At 40.8% G+C, this 19,788-nt stretch overlaps 1 protein-coding gene across 12 annotated transcripts in view; it reads left to right on the top strand.

Moving 5' to 3' along the window:
- The window catches only part of Samd12 (sterile alpha motif domain containing 12), a 422,167-nt gene that overhangs the window by 235,629 nt on the left and 166,750 nt on the right, over positions 1-19,788 (top strand). Inside the window, exon 7 of one of the 12 annotated variants that reach the window (XR_015442907.1) lies at positions 525-19,788. This exon is cut by the window's right edge and continues 2,825 nt beyond it. The exons of the other annotated variants lie outside the window; for them this stretch is intronic. The gene's annotated coding sequence lies outside the window, so the exon portion shown is untranslated. The remainder of the gene's footprint in view (positions 1-524) is intronic. 12 annotated transcript variants of the gene reach the window in all.

The following is a 19,788-nucleotide window of genomic DNA, read 5'->3' as shown; positions in this document are numbered from 1 at the left end:
ATTGCTATAAAGAAATACCAGAAGCAGCTAACTTATAAAGAGAAAAGGGTTATTTAGCTCAGGGTTTGGAGAGTCATATCCAAGATGGGACAGCTCAATGGCTGAGCTCCTTAGAGGGCAGTAAATGGCAGGGGCAGGAATACATGTTGGGGCAAGTGAGGCCACGACAAGGCAGGAAGCAGAGAAAGGGGATGGGCCAGCGATACACAGTTCCTTTGGAGGCACACCCCAATAGCCCATGGGACTCCCCCAGTGCCCCACCTCCCAGAGGTTCCAGCACCTCCAGACCTTTAACGCATGCACCATTGGGGGACACCATTCCCAGTGGTGGCCCTGTCCTTGAATTTGAGTTCTGCCTTGTAGTTCGTGAACAGCCTACATGAGAGTCGTCTTCAGCATTCCTTCAAAATGGACGCTCCATAGTTCTGAGTCCAGAGGTGACTCAGTCACTGTACTTTAAAATTTACTAATCTGGATTCGAGACTCTTTAGGGCAGTGACTTCTTAGTTTCTGTCCTTCTCTAGGTTTTTCTTTCCTCCAGAGCATTAAACCAGCACTTCCATCATCATCTTGGGTTTCTAGTTCTCAGTGAAATGGAACAAGAAGTGAAAATCACTGTGCTTCTCATCAAACTGTGATTTGTCCAGGATGGAAATTGGAGAAGGAAATTCTCAGAAGAGGAGGCATTCAGTTTGCTCTTGTGGGTCATGATAGAGTTAGAGAGAAAGATTCCTCATTGACTACTGGTATGTTTTCAATAAAAGCTCTCTTGTCAAAGATGATGAAACGCTCTTTACATCTTCATTCTTAAGGGAGCAAAATACTTTCAAATATACATCAGTATTTTCCTCAGACTCCTCTGTAAGAATCAGTTTGGTGCTGGAATCAGACGGTAGACTCTGGTGGGCATGAGTAATGTCTGTGGATGTGCATGGCTGCCACACACAGGGCTTCAGAAAACGTGAATCAACATGAAAAATTCAGAAGATTTCAGCATTTTAAAAGATAAACTCCATCCTTTATTTTAAAAATTCAAAATATTTTCACATTGGGTCTTTTATATACTGCATGTTTCTGCCCTCCCAAATTCTTATGTCAAAACACTAATCCCATGGTAATGGCATCCTGAGGATGGAGCCACTCCTGAATAGGATTAGTGCCCTATAAAAGGGGATGCAGAGACCCCTCTCACTGTCTTTCTGCCAGATATAAAAGCAGTTGGTAGTCAGCAATCCTGGAAACTGGCCTTAGACTTCTAGTATTTAGAACATGAGAAATTAATTTCTGTTGCTTAAGCCACCCAGTTTATAACATTTTGTTATAGCAAACAGATTAAAACAGAGCCACCGTACAACAGTCTAGTATGTAGAGGCTGCTTTATTAAAAGACATTAAAGATGTTTGTAAATTCTGTAACACTCTCCTATTGAGAAGTGGGATCTAGGGAACACTCCCCTTGAGTCTGGAAAGGCTTAATAACTGCTCCGATCAGTAAAACATGGCAGAGTTGATGTTAAACCAGTCCCTGAGGCTAGTACCTAAGAAGCTAGCAGTGCTCAATTTCTATCTCTTGGCCTACTCAGATTACCTGAGCCCACCATGCTTTGAGAAGGCCTAGCCACAGAAAGCATCCCTAGAGAAAGAGACAGAAAATCAGAAAGAGAAAAAGCAGAAAGGCAAAGGAGTCCCCTGATGCCAGACATGGTAATGATGATGCCATCTTGGAAATGGATCCGCCATTCCTAAGGGGCAAGGGCATGTGGAATTACAGACGAACTCCCCACCAAGCCCTTCATGTATGCCTAAGTCACAGAAGTGTAACCAAAATAAAAGGATTATGTTAAGCTATCAAATTTGGACTCAGTACCTCAAACAAGAGACATACATCTAATTTCCTCTATTCTGACCCTTATTTTATCCCAGCCTTATTTAAAGTGTTTTACATTTTGGCCCCTAAAATAATTTGATTTCATAATCTTTATTTAAGCCATGGTCTGGAGATCCTTGAATTATGTAACTTTTTGGAAATTAAATATTAAAAATTAATACACAACACACATATGTGTGTGCAATATGATTGGAGACTATGATGAATGTTTAAATTTTTTAAATTTATTACAATAAAAGATATATTGCCAGTAATCCTTCTCAAAAATCCTCCCCCTCACTTCAAACAAACTTATCCCATTGTTCTTGCCACTTTCTAAAGCACTTCTGGAGTCCTCTTTCATGGGTGTCTTTAGCTACACTGTCACGGCTGCCTTGATGTCCTGAATTGATTCAGAACATTTACCTTTCGTGGTCATTTTGACTTTGAAGTCACACTGTGCTACACCTAGTGAATAAGGTGGATAAGGGCACAGTGTCATGTTTTCACAAGCCTGCCTTTCAGGTAGATGGTGCTCAGCAGCAGCATTCACTGTAAGGACACTTAGGAGAGAGGAGTCCCAGAGCTGCTTTGGAAAATGCAAAAACGACGGGACAAGTGTGTTCAAAGTGAGGCAGAGTACTTAGAGGAGGATTCACGGCAACATGTCTTTCACTGTCATTCATTTTTTAATTATTTGTGTTTATGCAGGTTCTCTATCTGTAGATTCAGCCAGACGCTGATTGAAAATATTCAGAAGAAGGAAAATTGCATCTGTACTGAAGATGTACAGACTTTTTTTTATTTTCAATTTTCCCTAAACAGGACACTATAACAGTTTACATAGCATTGATGTTACATTAGGCATTATAAGTAATCAAGAGATCATTTAAAATACATGATCTGGTATGTGCGGGGTGTATGCAAATACCTCACATTTTATATAAGGGACTTGTGCATCCCTGGAGCCAGTCCCCTGCGGATATTGTGGGCCACTCCGATATGCCAAAAGTAGATTTGAGGGTGGGAGAGATAACAGCAATGCAGATTCCTGCTTGCAGTACTTTATCCTTAGTGCACCACTTTGAGAGATACAAGGTCCAGGGTTGATCAGTGCTGGGTGCTGGTTTCCTTCTCTATGGAAGCAGGTCCTGTCCATCTTCGCTGTTGATGTGTCTGTGAGACAGCCCCGCTTCTATGCTTACTCTGAGCATATATTTGTGTGTCTTGTAACAGTAGAAATCTACGTGCTCCCTGGCAATCCAGCCTGTGGGACAAATGAAATGTCTAATTTTCTGCTGAAGCCTGTGCCTGACTCATCTGGTACCTCCAGCTCTCAGTAAATATTTGTTGAATAAATGAATGAACAAATGCATGTGTGTTAGTCACCATAGTTACAAAGACAAATGAGATGTGGTCCCTGCCCTTGAGGAGCTCACAGTCTATTGAACACAGGCAGCAAATTAAATACTGGTCCTGCCTCCTGGGTAGCACATTTTTTTAATTCAGAAACACCATTTCATCTATGTCCAGCCACCGTTTATACCTCTACACAGATGAAATGACCAGACATGTGAAAATGTGCCTGGGAGGAGCTCAGAATGGGCCAGGGCTGCAAACCAGCTCCCCTGCAGAGGCAGCCTGGCTGTGCTCAGTGACCGCTGGGAAGAAGGAAGAGAGGAACCCCCCACCTTGGGAACCGAGGCACAATTACTCAGAATCAGCCCCCGGGAGCCCATCAGAAAGCTAGAACAAAACACTGACACATCTCTCCATCAGCTGTGCTTGCGCGGACTGCAGAAACAGCGGCGAAGCCATTCTGCAGCACCCCTCCTCAAAGCTGCAGCTCAGGACGAAGGATCCAGGGACCCGGGGCAGACACCGGAGTCTTGTTTAGCTTCTTAAAAAAGATGGGAGCTGCTATTTAAAACAAAAGTCAATCAGAACATAGAACAGCGATTACTAGAGGCTGGGGAGGGTGAGGCGGTACCAAACACAGTGAAGGGGAAAAAGTTTTGGTCCTCTGTAGCACGGGGGTGGCTGCAGTTCACAATAACCTTGTACGGACTGTATGAAGAACTAGACAAGAGGCACTCAAAGTAATGATAAGGAAATGGAAACATTGATTATCCCAATCTGATCAGCATGCACTGAATATGTCTGTTGCAGTATCACACTGTACCTCATAAATATATACAATTATTATGTGTTAATTAAAAACCTTTTCAAATGTTTAAGTAGATAGCAACATTCACTAGTTGACGCTGCCTGCTGCGCAAGCGCAAGGACCCAAGTTCAATCCCCGGTACCAAAACAAAAAAACATTCACTAGTTGATTTGATCACTGCATGCTACACATGTATCAAATTATCATACTGTACTCAATAAATATGTATACAACTAAAATAATAATTGATTTTAAAGAGATGTGAGGGAGACCTGGATTTTAATCAGCCCCAAGAGTGATCTTTTTTCCTTTTCAAGTATGTTTGGCAAAGTGTCAACTTGTAGATTTTTTCCCCTTGCTTTATAGTTAGTGATGTTAGTGAAGTTGGACAAAGGGGAAGCAAAACCCTTGTGGCTTTTATTCTTCCAATGATACTGAGCATTAGTATATATATTGATGTGATCACCATGTACAGTGTGTTGATTAAAATGCATCTGGGTTTTGAAAGGTACCTTTTATTTATGTCGGATGGCAGGACAGGTGGGTGTCAGGACACCATCAGGAGGGCTGCTTTCCTGTCTGATCCCTGCCGCAGCATTCGGGCTGCACCCTAGCTCAGAAAGGCTGAGCTCTGCAGGTGCAGATAACTCTGTGAACAAAGGAGAAGCTGGTGAACCACTTAACCAGTGGTCAGCTCACTGCCTTCACTCCATCAACAGTGGGTTCCTTCAAGTAGAAACTCGTTAACAAAAGGTGAAAACAATGACAAAAGCAGCCAAACTCCTTTCTTCACAGTCCTCACAGTTTAAAAGTTTATCGATATCTTAATATTTTGAAGAGAAAATGTCATCTTTGTTAAGATGTATTCCTTAAAGAGTAGCATTTTAGTCATTCAATATCAGAACCCAAAGTCAGTGTTAACTCATTACCTTAGCAATTCTATAAAATTACATGAATAAATTATTATTTAAAGAGCAGCTATAGAAACCATTGATAGGAAGTGCTTATTAGTATGTACAGAGTATGGCACCCAATTCTGGCTGAAGAGACCCACTTTAGAAAAGAAGAACCTTCAATTTGTGTACAAACATGCCTTCCAGAAACCTTTCTTTGGCGTGTGGATTAGTCGCGCCTCCCTCAGCTGGTGAGGGTCTGTGGTGTGACCTGCCTGTCCTGGGGTGGCAGTGCTTTTAGTCTCAGATCTCATGACTTGGTCTTTACCTAAGTGCTGCCTTAAGTGAGTGAAAGTTGGAGGTGACTGGGTGAAATGAGATTGAAGAAGGCGTATCAAGACAGCATGCTCAGTCTCCCGGCTCCTACAGGGTCTGAAGCAATTAGGACCTTGAGACCGGGGCATGCACAGGAACAGCGATGTGCAGAAGCAGAGCTGGCGAATGACGTGGATCACTGGTCCCCAGCAAGCAATTACAGGCTCCCGCTTGGTACATAGCCCTGTCCTCTAATCTGGAGTGCTGAAAATTTCAAAGGAGGATGACATGGATAGGGCTCTCTCTTCCTCACTTCATAAAGGTTATTCTACCATCATAAAAATCATAGACTCAAGAGGGATCCCGACTTGGGTAAAATCATGAGTAACCTGTCCTATCTGTAAAAGATAATAACGTGTCCGTTTTTCAGCCTTCAAGGAAAAGAGACTTTCTGGCCTTCTCTGATAACTTCTCCTGATGCTTAATTATCTTACCCAGATGGAAAATCCTGATTTGGCTTCAGAGAAGACAGAGCTGGGTTCCACTGCCTATGCGGTCACTCTCTGGCTGGGAAACTTTTAGTAGGTTACTGATCTTGCCAAATCCCCTTTAACTAATTTCCGACATGGGGATACATTCATGAGATGATTTTAAGAAATAAAGAGAAACTTGTGCAGAACCTGCTGCCAACAGAGGAGACCTTCAATAGGTATCACTTCCGTGCTCTTCTTTTACCTGTCCTAATACCCTCATGTGGCTTTCCTAGTGTTGTCCAGCCTCAGTTTTGGGGGAGGATGTCAGGTGCCTGATCATTCCTTAAAATAGTGGACAGTGTGGTGAACCTAGGAGACCTGGTACAAGCTTTAAAGGGAAGCTGGGTTCCATCCTCAAAGTACCTAGTTAGAGAAGAAAGCACTCAGAATATAACCTGAGGCTGTGAGAGAGTTGTAACTGAAAATCCTTTGCCAGATATTATTTGACAGAGAGGGTTTAGGACAAAGTACCTTTGTGGCTGGCCCCCTAAATAGTGAGGGAAGACAATTCCTTGGAAAAACCACATTAAACATGTTGAGTTTTAGGGAAATAGGCAAACATGGTAGTATAGAGCTCCAGAAAGTCTTGTACACTGAGCAAATGGGAGGTTGGGGTGAGGCACCAATCAGGGTGCTAGCAGAGCCCTAGGTAAAGGACCTTTGAGCCAATAGAGGTGTGCTCCTAGGAGATCTGGGGAGTTCCTCTTACATTAGAGGTGACTGCTTCTTCCCAGGAAAGTGTGCATGCAAAGATCCTCAACATTACACAGGAGAAAATATTTTTAAAGATATTTGGATTTGAAAAGTGATCTCTCTAAACAGAATGAAGTTAACTGAAATTCTCACAGCACATATTTTTGAAAGTGGGACTAAATGAGAAAATGTTAGAATAATTTTCCAATATAGACAGTCATGAAGAACAACATTTTCAATTTCAAAGACTGGAAGATTCCAGAAGAGGTTAGAATTATGGTACCTGTGATTTAGAATAGATTTGAGAAGAACTTCCTGGAAGGAGAAAGAGGAGGGGAAGAGAATAAAAGGAGGAAAAAGGAAGGGGAGAAGAAATTGCAATGACTTTCCTACACATCACAGATACAAAGGAAGACATCTTTCTGTTGTCAAATGAGCATAGTCATTTCTAAATATCAAAGAGTTGGGATTTATCTGCCCATGATTTGCTTCATGAACCAAAGTGATAGAGCATGCATAGCCTGTGCCAGGTGTAGTGTTGAGGTCTAGGTTTATAGAGATGACAGGCACAGGCTGGGTCCTCAGCTCACTGATTCATGCCTGATGCTCAGTAACTAGCTGTTAAACAAATACATAAATGGAGTTGTGTAAACATAAATTAGAATACGATGACGTAAGTACTAATAGCTGCGCCGTAGTATTATGTTTCTAAGTATGGCTGAAATAATTAGGGAATGTTTTGCAGAAAGTGCTCCATTTGGTCTACATCTTGAAGGATAACTATTGGTTTATGGATGGGGCATTGAAGGTGTAAGACACACACGTGCCACAGGCCTGGGGCCTGGGCTGTGTGGACATTGCAGAGCATGAAGGGAGTGCAGATTCCATAGTAGAGGTTGAGCGGGCCAGCGCTCAAAGAGAAGCTAGAGGAGGGTGAAGTGAAATGGGGTGAAGACCCCATTTCTTAGTCTCTTGAGTTCCTCGTGACGAGTGCTGTACTTACAATAAATCATGTCCTGCTGTATTTCACACTCCCTTCTGCTTTCCTGAAAATAGGACACTCCTTCATGGCTCTCACTTGAAAATATGTAAAACAAAGGAACCATTACTTAATCATATCGTAAAAGATGAGTTTTGGTGAGATAGCTCCTCAACCTGGAAGCTCTCAGCAGCAACATCAGGTATCTGTGAATGTGCCTTCTCTTTCAGATGTGGCTCACTCAGGACCATTATGCATAAAGCTCCATGAGGTCAGTGTCCCCTTCTTAGAAAGTAATGGGACTGAGTATCCAGAGATGAGAAGCAGCTCAAGATACACGAGGATCTTCCACAGGGTTGAAGTCATAGAGCATAGAAAACTTGCCATGGAGCCCTGGTCAACTTATCTGGGCACATAAAAATTATGTATCACAAATACATACTTACAAAAATATGATTTTAAGAAAATTCAGTTGGCTCCTGCCGCCATCCCAGGCTCCTAGGGCAGAGAAGGTGAGCCGTGCTGGTGCAAGAAGCACCCCCCCCCCGTAGAAATGAGAAAACACGTAAACAAGCCTCAAAAACAGACTTCCAGATCACCTACAGCAACCCCAAGGGGAAAAGAGATGGAACAATCTGATACTCAACCACCTGGACTCTCTGAACTGCCAACAAAAGAGGATCTGGGAAAAATGAAATCAGAAATAATTACTCAGATAACAGCAAAGATTGTGCTCATGGTGCAAGACATGATTAATAAATCTAGAGAGGACACAGATAAAAAAATAGAGGATCTGAGGAACATGATGGAATCCCAACATAGGAAACAAATGGAATCCATAAAACAGATGCAAACAGATTTCCAGGAGATTAAAAACTCCATCGAAAGTCTGCACAGCAGAATTAACCAGCGTGAGGATAGAATTTCAAACACAGAAGATAAGATTGCAATTAGTGACCAGGGAAAGAAAAATTGCTTTAAAGTTGTAAGGGAACATGAGAAATCAATCCAGCAGCTGCTAGACGATGCAAAGAACAATAACATAAGACTGATTGGAGTCAATGAAGAAAGAGGAGAGAGTGCAGATGACATTAAAAAAACTGTTCACAAAAGTGATGGCAGAAAACTTCCCAAGCAGGGGAAAAGAAATTGGCGTACAGATAAGTGAGGCATATAGGACTCCAGCTAGCCTTGATCAAAAAAAATCTACACATAGGCATATAATAGTTAGGATTCCAGAAATCCAACAGAACAAAATTCTACAAGCAGTAAGAGAAAAGAAACAAATCACATACAAAGGAAAGTCCATCAGAATCACAGCAGACTTCTCAAAGCAAACCCTCAAGGCAAGAAGAGCTTGGAGTGATGTATTTCAAGCCCTAAAGGAAAACGGCCTCCAACCCAGATTCATATACCCTGCAAAACTATCTTTCAAAATTGATGGAGAAATAAGATACTTTCATGGTAAAGAGCACCTCAGGAACTTCATGAATACCAAACCAGCACTCCAAAAAATTTTAGACAATGCCCTAGGAAAAGACAATGAGGATCACAACCCCAGAAACCCAGCAGAATGAATCCATTGGGCGTGATAAATTAAACACAAAGGGGGAGAATCCAACAAAAAGAAAAAGTCATGACAAGGCTTTTAAAACTTTTAACTTCATCTCCCTAATATGTTTATAATTCAATCTTGTTATTGTACTGATTAGTATTTTTCTGATTCTAGAGTTGCACATCTTTCCTTGTGCTATACTGGCTATTTGTCATCTTCTTATGTCTACTTTTTAATTGGGCTATTAATGAGCTGTAAGAGTTCTTTATATATTCTGGTCATAGGTTATATGCATTGTAAACATGGTCTGTTTAAGGACTACTTTTCATTTTAATGATGTCATTTAAAGTTCTAAATTTTGACGGAATCTCATTTATCAATTTTTTTCTTTTATACATCATGTCTTTTGTATCCTAGGTAGTTCTTGCCTACCCTGAATTCATAAACATTTTCCCTTATAACTTCTTCTTAAAGTTTTATACTTTTAGGCTTTCATATTTAGATTCATAGATCCCTTCAAGTTATTTTCATGTATGGAAATAAAGGGTTGAAGTTAATTTTTTATATACGGATACCAGGTGTTCTAGTGCCATTTTCTGAAAACACTCTCTCTTCCTCAGCTCTTGAGTTGAGTTTATATTCTATAAAATGCTAATGTTAAATAATCTTTCCAAACTCAGTGGACCATATATGTGTGGTTCTATTTCTAGATTCTCTGTTTTATTCCAATGATCTATATGTCTTTCCTTACACCAACACTGCCTTGATTACTGTAGCTTTAGAAGAAGTCTTAAAATTAGGTTCTAAATGTTTTCCAACATTGTTTTTCTTTCTTTTTCCTTTTTAAACTTTTCTAGGTCCTTTATACTCCTATATAACTTTTAATATCCAGTTCTTCATTTATAGAAAGTATACACAGACCTGAATTTTTATATATACCTTGTGTTTTCTAATCCTGGTAAATTCAAATACAAGTTCTAGGGGCTCTTAGAGATTTCTTAGTATTTTCTCTGTAGATGATCATTTCATCTACATATAAAGATTTTGCTTCTACCTTGCCAATCCTATCCTAATTGTGTCATTTTATTGCCAGACTATTTTGGTGGGCCCTAGGTTTCAAAGTTTAATGGACAGATGAAGAGTAAGCATATCTGCCCTTGTTCCCCACCTTAAGGAGAAAGCATTTTATCTTCTCCATTCATATAAGGCATTCTCGCTGGAAGTATGGAGTACATGTCTTTAATCTGTTGAGAAGGTTCTGTTCTACTTCTAGCCTCCTGATAGCTTTTACCATGAACAGCTGTAGAATTTAGTCCAATACTTTTTCTCCAACGAGTGACAGGATCATATGGCTTTTTCCCTTCCTCTGTTTAAATGATGACTTTGGGGAGTGGATCTTCCAATGCTGAACCAACACTGTCATCCCTATAACAAAACCACTTTCTACATCCTGCCAGATCTGACTTCCAATAGTTTGTTTTGTTAAACAAATTTCTATCTATGTTCATACTTTTCTCTTCTATTATCTTTATCCAGTTTTAGGATTATCACAATGTTGAGTTCCTAAAATGAGGGGAGAAGTGTTCCTTCTTTTTTCTGCTTTAAATGTTTGATATAATTTATCAGTTAAAATGTATATGAGCCTGCTGTTGTCATATAGGTAGGTTTTCAAGCTAGGAATATACTTTCTTTAATAGGTGCTATTCAAATTTTATATTTCCTCCAGAGTTAGTTTCATTAATTTGTCTTCCAATGTACTTCTTAGAAGTTGTCAAATTTATTTCCAAAAAGATTTTTGAAATATGCTTTCTATATCCTTTTAAATTCTGTAAAATCTGTGGTAATGTCTCCTAGATCTTGATATTCTAATTTTAAAAATGTATAATTGATATTGTGTAATAGGAAGAAAAGGTCTAAAGGAGCATGGGAAGTGGGAGGGGTAGGGGAAGGGAAAAAAGAGAAAAGAAAAAATATGAGAAAAGTAAAAAAATGGAAACAAAGTCTCTGTAAATCGGGAAGGGTGAAAGGTGTGAATGGAGGGCAGGGGAAGGGGAAAAAAAATAAGATGGAACACACACATGTAAAGGTACAAGATCCCAATGATGAATGTAACTGTATTGTATACCTAAAATGTACCAATAAACTTAATTGGGAAAAAAAAGAAAATTCAGCTGTACACAGAGGAAGAGGCTCTGTGACATTCAGAACCTTCAGAAACAAGCTTTGGCCAAATGCTGCCTCTTCCACCTTCCCACCAAGAAGAGGTGAACAAAGAAAGAAGGGACTGAGAGGTGAAGTGAAGCCACTCAGAATCCATCGTGCAGTAATTTTTCAGGCACTGAGCTAATGCTGCAAGGCAAATACCACACATTCTCTGCCCCCAGGAATCCCACGTTCTCTGTGAGACAGTCATTTCCTCCAGGAGGTAGATTATTAAGCAGTCACAATAACACATGAAATAAATAAGAGGGTAGACAGAGGATGCCACAGGCAGCAGAAAGGGCCCCTAACTTCCCCTGCACCGGGAGGATTCAGAGGTCAGAAAGCTGTGAACTCCACCACTGAGACTGAGGGAGGGGAAGCATTCCAGGGCAACATCGAGGTGCAAGAAGTGACTTGCTCAGCATGGCTGGAGTTTGATGTTTCTAACAGGGGCAATTATGAGGACTAAGATGAATGTACAGGTAAAAGTCTAAGGTGCTGGGGTATTGGAATGCCAGCAGTGAGGCCTCCCAGGGTCTGACCCCAGGCAGAGGACCCCTCTGGTGGGGCTGGGAGCCAGGGTCACACGTCCTCTGCACACACAGACACAAACGACCCTTGCTGTCACCAGAGTGGCCGTACTGAGAGGAGCAGGGAAGAACACAGCTTCGGGGAGTAATTGGTGTGGGGACCACATAAATGAATGGCACCTGTGCATCCTGTTTGGGTGATGAGTCAAATTGGTGAAACAAGGTGAATAATCACAGCAAAGGCCAATCCCAGCTGTTGCAGCCCTGCTGGCCATTTCTGGTTTAATGAGCGGCTTCATGATCTGTGTTCATTCAGATGAATGGAGACAAAATTTAGGTTTATATTTTATCTTTGGTCAGACACACTTATAATCACTGTCAGAAAGATTCTTCTTTGAATTGAGCTATGCCAAACCTGAAACCTTGCCACAACGCACCAGCTGCAAACAGAGTGGTGTGTGACTTTCAGACCCTCATAAATGAGAATGTTTATTTTTTTAAATTGCCCATTATTTCTTCTGTTTTCTTATTTTACATTTGACTTTTTAGTATTTGTTTCCTTTATTGTCCCCTTTTTATTTGAGGGGACTAGTTTTGCTGTACATTCTGAGTTTTTTCTTCCTTTCCCTCTCCCCAATGCATCCCAAGAATCTGGAAGATATGGTACTTGTTTTAAGTTCCTCTGATGCTTCCTTTCAAGATTTTAAATAATAATGATGAATGTTTATTTTTTTCTAAGCCTGCATTTCTCGAATTATTCATATCAAAAATGAAACAATCATTGATTCACTATTACACACAAATAAATGCCCACAACTTCCTTCCTCCAGGTTTCCACACACACCACTTCTCTCTCTCTCTCTCTCAGTTTTTGTTTTCTGTGAAACATTTGTCCCAATCTGTAATGATTGTTGATTCTCATGTAACTGACTCCTTATTTCAAGAATATTGCTTACATTCTTCTTAAAACCACCATTACTTAACTATGTTTGTGTTCCTCAATTTCCACATCATTGGTTAATCTCAGTTACCATAGAGAACATTGGCATTCTAGAGCCCTCTCCTAGCTGAAAAATGTCCTCTGTTTCTTTGCCTTCACTTATTGGACAGATAATAGAGATTAGAAATCATAAAATAGTCATGCTCCCTGAACACATAGTCAAATTCGATTGGCATCTTTTCTTTTATAAGGGATACTTCTACCACCTGTGTTTGTATCCATGGTCTAAACAATATATGGCTGCATTTTGTGTATTTATGAAATTGATGTAAATGGATCATGCTAAATGTTTTCCATGATATAAATCTACTGTTCAACTTTGTTTTGACCATAGTGTTGCTTGTGGCTAATTAGAGTTTTATTCGATTGTGCAAATATACAATTTATTTCACCATAACTACAGATATAGTTAGGACACATTTCCAGTTTTGGACTATTACTTGCTGTTTTTGTGAACTTACTTTGACACTGGGTTGGGGTAGTGTTCCTAATCCTGAGGGCTGATATGTGGAGACATGGGGAATTATCAGGCAGGAGAAAAAGTTGCTTTATGGATCCATGTAGATGGTACATTATAGAGGAAAAACCACGCAGAACTCCTATGAAGGTAGGGATGTTTCTCTAATCCAGGTGTTACCATGTGGCCATTCATAAAGACACAGGACAAACCTTCTAGAGCTAGACAGGTTACTGCCCCAACTCACATAAGTTCTGTCCAACTTACATAGGCAGGCATTTCATGGAAGATATGAGCTGCAGTTAAACTGGGTGCATAGAACAGTGGGCAAGGTAAAGTGTACATAAGACAAGGGGAATGGGTCTTAATGAAATAGTTCTCAGATACTTGGAAAAATGCTAAGGCCAAGTTCTGCTGCGGGCTCATGAAGTTGGCTCCTCTCCATGGTCCTCAGGCTGCTGAATGACAGAACTTGTCATGTTGATGCTTATTATGGAGGTCTTAAGAGTGCCTGGGGATCCAAGAAGTCACCTCAGATGGCACTGAAAAGTGAGTACCAAACAGGCCACCAACATGAAATTAAAGAAGTTCCTCAACCCAAAAGCATGAATAAACAAGACACCCAAAAGAAGCGAATGGTATACTTTGGAAAAGATTTACCACAAGACAGACTGTAAGAGAATAACTTCTTTGTATTCTGAAGGTAATTACTCAAGAATGCACAAGTGCTGAAAGACAGATAATGAGGCAATAAGTTAAGGTAAAAAGGGATTTTGTAAAAATAATACAAGCAAACAAATAATTCTGCTGTAGAATTTAAAACCACATGGAAAATGAGGAGAATAATCCGTGAATTAAATGGATTAGACTAGTGAATGGGACAGTGTCCCCCAAGTCTTGAGGATCCTCAGAAGGGAATGGGGAACAGATACCAAAATAAACATTTCTAGGGTGAAATCGAGAGAATTTTGACTCAGTGGGTCTTAGGGAAGGCTATGAAGTCTGTACTTAATAGAATTCCCGAAGGTAATTCTGAAAATTGACCTGGCTTAGAAGCTATTAAAATGAGCACAAACTTGAGACAATCACCCACAGTCCAGAGGGCTGTGAAAAGGCAGGTGAAAAGATGAAAGAGAAAAAATCTGGAGTAAACGAGGAAGCTGTGAGAACCCCAGCAACAAAAGCAACACCCAAAATGCATGCTGAAGGAAACCTCCCTGCAGTGAAAACATGGAGCAGATAAATGAGGAACAGAAGTCAGTATGGTGGGTCACAGGTGGAGGGTGGGGATGGGATCTGGCAGAGCGGCCTGGCCTTCACAGGCACTGCTGACTTTGACTTCTGAAGCCAGTAGTCAGTGCATAGGCATTTGGTTTACTGTGATTTTTAATACTGATACGAATTTAATAGCTATTTTCTGTAATTTTATGCTTAAGGTTTTAATTGAATAGTTGAATTATGATTTTTACCATAATCTTAATAATTACTGTTTATGGAATTTTATTATTTTAAAAAATTAAAAATAGGTAAGAGAAAAATTTGCTAAGGTTGGCCACCGCCGTCCTTACTTTCCCTCCATTGTGGCCCTACAAGATTGTGTGTCCATGGCAGGGGACAGGACTGTGTGGAGGCCCCGTTCCTCCCACCTAGTCGTGGTACCCAGCTTCCTCATTTAGTGAATATTTTTACTTTCTCAAAACTTTTTCCATGTAATTTCTCACTGAAAAACCATAATCCAGAGAAGGCTTACATGTCTTCCCTCAATTGAGACCATCTAGCTGCCATTTGAACCAAGCTTCTAGGTGCTTTACACTGCCTTTACTAGCAACATAGTTTAGTACCAAGGAATTTTTTTCTGGCTCCTGTTCTCTTTAGATTTCTCAAGAGGAAGGCATGAAGCTTGCTTGCACATGAGACTTTTCCCCAGAAACACGAAAAGGACAGGTAGAGTTATATACAGGATGTTATAGCTAGTAGTGTAGCCATGAAAATGAAGAGCACACGTTTTCCTCAAAGGTAGGGTTTGTACCATTGTGCTTCAGATGAGAGCAGTAAGGCTCAGTGAGCTGAAGTGACTTGTCCTTCTTGCTAAATGCCAACACAGTTCAAAGTCCACCCACTGTTCATTAAATCACACTGATGCTTTTGTAGTAACTCGAGTTGACTTCATTCATTCAACAAATTTTATTAAGCACCTCCTGTGTACTCAGTCAGGTACTGAGGACAGAGCAATGAGCAAAACATACCTTTCCACTACTGTCATGACCCTAAAATGTGGAGTGGAACCTAAGCAGTGGAAAAGGGTTGCACTAATAATTACCAAATGACAGTTGTGAAGAAGGTACTTTATGATTGTCTTTGAGAGAGAACCTGGAATATAAGGCATGGAAAGGACTTTTAAGGAAGTGACCAATAATCTGAACCATCACTAATAAACAGGTAAAGCAAAGAAGCAGGAAAAGCAGCAATATGATTGCGGGTACAATCTATAGAAGATCCCAGAGGCTGGAACATACCTGTTAAGCAGAACAGAATAGCAGGAAGACATAGTAAAGAAAGCAGACAGCAGCCAACATGGGAAGCGCCACATTCTGCGGAGCTCTGAAAAGCCATGGTCAGGACTGGGGCTTTTCCCTAAAGCAATGACAAGTTTCTGGGGGTTTAAAGGGGAGGAGAGGCACAGTCATATTCATTGCTTTGTATAATCAAGAGAGAACAGAAAGAGCAGAATCAAAACATAACCAGGAACTATTAGTACATATGAAGTGTGATTAAAAATACTATTTAAGGGCTTTCTAAATTATTACAGGAAAAGACATAATGCCATGAGTCCCCCTCAAAAACACTCCTGCTCACTTTGAGCACACTTTTCCCATCATTCTCACCACTTTCTATAGCAGTTCTGGAATGCCTCTTTCATGAATGTCTTTAGTAGTACTGTTGACACTGCCTCAGTGCCCTGAATTGACTCAAAATGCTTCCCTTTCAAGACCATTTTGACTTTGGGGAAGAGCCAGAAGTCACATAGAGCCAGATCCAGTGAATAAGGTGGATAAGACACCACACGTTGTTCTGATCCTGCCTTCTCCTTGGATGGCACTTGGCAGCAGCATTCACCATATTTCTGATCACATTTCATAAAGACACTCAGGAAAGAGAACTACAGAACTGCTTCAGAAAGTGGCAAGAACCGTGGGATAAGTGTGTCCAATGTGAGCGGGAGGATTTGGAAGGGGATTCATGGCAGTGTATCTTTTACTGTAATAATTTTTAAATTAAGTCACTCATTGTATATTTTGATCACTTTCTATACTAAGTATCTGTTACTTTCTAATAAATTTGAAGATAGATATGTAGTATCTATAATAAGAATGTTTAAGTGGATGTCACACTCGGTCTACATAATACAGATTGGAAATAGACCTGGCAAACTTGGAAAGACATCCCTGGCAGACCCAGTCTCCTTGGCAGCTGGGGACTGATCTCCTGAAGAGAAGAGCAGAGCCTTGGTTCCGGTCCTGTCAGCCTTGCCTCAGCCCTTGCCTCCTTCCAGTGATAGGCTGGGGCCAGGGACACTGAAGTCTGCACAAGATCCTCGGGGAGCCAGAGCAGTGTCACACATGGCAAAATTATTTGGGTCCTCATGCAGTGATCACCAAGGACCCATTTAGTAGTTCTTCATGTTAGAGAATCCATTTCGTTAAAATGTCATTGATTTCTTTCCATCTCCCACCTCCCTTCCTCTTGCACTGATCCATTGTTTTTCCACATTCTCTGGAGCAATACCACTTGAGATAGGTAGTGCTTTCACTCACACCTGTCTGTTGGGTACCTTTGATTTGGAAATGGATGACAAAGATGAGCAGGTCAGGTTTTATGTCCTGGAGAAGCCACCAATTTTAGAGGAGGAGATGGAGGACTAAGAAACACGGTGACAAATGGCTACAAAAAGGCAGACCCTGGGTTTTCAGAAGCAAGGCAGCAACTAGGAGAACTATCAGTTTCTTGGGTTTCTAGCAGCAGAAATTATTTTTAGGAATTGTTTCAGAAAATGAAATATTGAAAACCATGCGCCTGAAGAATTAATCACTTTGAAATTCCAGGCAGCCCATTCCTGTATTCCCTGAATAATCCCTTAACTGGATCACCCTCTCAAAACAAACCTCTGAACTGGCCACACCTCCATGTGGGATCACTCCTATGCATGGTACGGGAAAGGACCAAAATGCCTATTTTCTAGTTAATTTCACCTTTGGTTTGCTCCACAGTAAGTGAGATATAAAGCTAGCTATGTTACACTAATTATACTTAAGTGTGTATTTGATGCTTCTAAATTAGATCATGAAGAAGACATCTCCTCGCCCAAAAGGATGGGACATTTAGCCACAGTAACCGCCCTTGCGTTAGGTGAAGCGCCTTGCTGTCCGTTATGGAGAGGGACTTGTACGTCATTTTGCACCCCATGCCCGTAAAGTATCTGACTAGGCAAGGAAACACACACAGACCCTGCAGAATTACACTGTTTGATTTTCAGGATAAGCCCCAGATGCCATAAAATAACAGCTACAATTGGGGGTTGTCAAAGTTGGGGGGAGGGGTAGTGATCTCCACTAAATATCAATTTAGATACAGATGAATAAACTTTTGGCGGGGACGGGGTACCAGGGATCGGACTCAGGACCTTGAGCTTTCGAAGCAGGCAGTGGCTCCACTGAGCTAAATCCCCAGCCCTGATAAACTTTTTAATTCCTCACAAATATAAGTTCATTTTATTTGAACCAAATATAAGATGGTCCTCTTTCTTTCTTCTTGGTGCCCGTCATCCTCCTGGAAATCTACAGCAGCAAAAGCCTCCTACTCAGCCATCACAGCAGGAGAAGAGTATGATTGAGAACATATTTTGGGTTTAAAAATATTCTCTTCCCAAAGCCACACCCCAGCCAGGGACCCTGAGTTTTTGACCTCTTTAAGGAAGGGATAGTTCAGTGCTTACCCCTCAGTTGTCATGTTAGGCTGATTTGGGTCCTGAAATGATAACTCCCGAGTACTTATGAGAAAATCCAGTTGTCATTCGCATATTAGAGCCCTGCAACTGATTACCAGGCATTGGAGAGTTAAACCATCCTCCACCTATAATTCTTCTGCGTGTGTGTGTGTATGTGTGTGTGTGTGTGTGTGTGTGTGTGTGCCTATCCAATTTGACACAGTAGAGCAAATTGAGAAATTGAAGCACCAGGTGTGATTAAATAAGATCACACATTTCATTCTCTTTTTAATTTCACATCGCTCTTCAACAGCTGAATCCATGAGCTGCCCCCATGGAGCTGGTGGCACCATGCATTTTTACTGTGCCCAGTGAAGCAGTGGCAAAATGTTTCCAAATTAAGCCACCCTGCTGGGCTGTTGTAAGTCAAATCTGGTTTTGCTTTCAAATTATCCAGTATGGCTAGACCTGTTTTGTTAATTCATTCATATCGCTCCAGAGTAAGGCTTCTGACACTTTTTTATCACTGATGTTCAGTTACAGCTAAAAGTAGTTCCAAGGCCTAGAATCAAGGATAAGGGACCCGAGGTCTAGAGATGGGGAAATGGGAAGATACTGGTCAGAGAACGCAAGCTTTGAATTATAAGATGACCTAGAGACCTCATTTATAGTATGATGCTATAGTTAGTAATACTATATTATAAACAGTTGGCTCTGTATTCTCATCTTCTGAATCCATGGAGTCAACCAACTATGGGCAGAGGACATTTGCCTCATGACCTTGTCATTATTTCTTAATGCAGCATAACAATTATGTATGTACAGTGGTACCTCAATACTCATCATTAATTGGCTCTAGAAGGTGTGATAAATACCAAAAATGGTGAGAACCAAACAACTCCTTCGGCTTGAAAGGATAACAAGTCACCAGGCTTTCGACACTGACAAGCTCTAGCTTGCGCATTGAGTACCAAATAAATAACAAGTACCAGGACAAAATTTTTGAGTCAGAATGTGTGGAGTACCAAATGCAGTCTCAAAGCAGTTGGGTATCAAAGTGTGACTGTAGCATTTGTATTTTATGAGGGGTATAAGCAATCTAGAGATGATTTAAAGTCTATGGGAAGATGTACGTAAATTATATTCAAATATTACACCAATTTGTATGGAGGACTTGAGCATCTGCAGATTTTGGTATCCCTTGGGGTGTCCTGGAACCATTCCCCTGCAGAAGGTGAGGGATGATGATACTTGAAATTTGTTAAGAAACTAGATCCTGAATGTTGGCACCACACACACACACACACACACACACACAAGACAACTGTGTGAAGTGCTGGATATGTTGATTAGCTTGCTTGTGGCAAGCATTTTACAATGTGCTGTATGCACATATCAAAACATCGCCTTAAATTTATATAATTTTATTGTCAATAAAGCTGCAGGCAAAACAGTTAGGAGGTCTTCAAAGCCTTTCCTGCCACCCACTCACTCCCGCAACATCTCTCCCCACTCAAGCCAACTCAGTTTCCAAAAGGAGGATCTGAAGATGGCACTCGATATCTCCTTTCCAAGGGTGCCTTGGGAGACTGCATTTGTGGCATTCTTGAGGGT

The sequence above is a fragment of the Heterocephalus glaber genome, unplaced genomic scaffold (genome assembly GCF_053883595.1).
Source record: "Heterocephalus glaber isolate CG9 unplaced genomic scaffold, H.glaber_assembly_v1.0 deba00001555, whole genome shotgun sequence".
Lineage (NCBI taxonomy): Eukaryota > Metazoa > Chordata > Mammalia > Rodentia > Bathyergidae > Heterocephalus > Heterocephalus glaber.
Note: the sequence above shows the minus strand (reverse complement) of the source record. Positions and strands in the feature narration are given on the sequence as shown.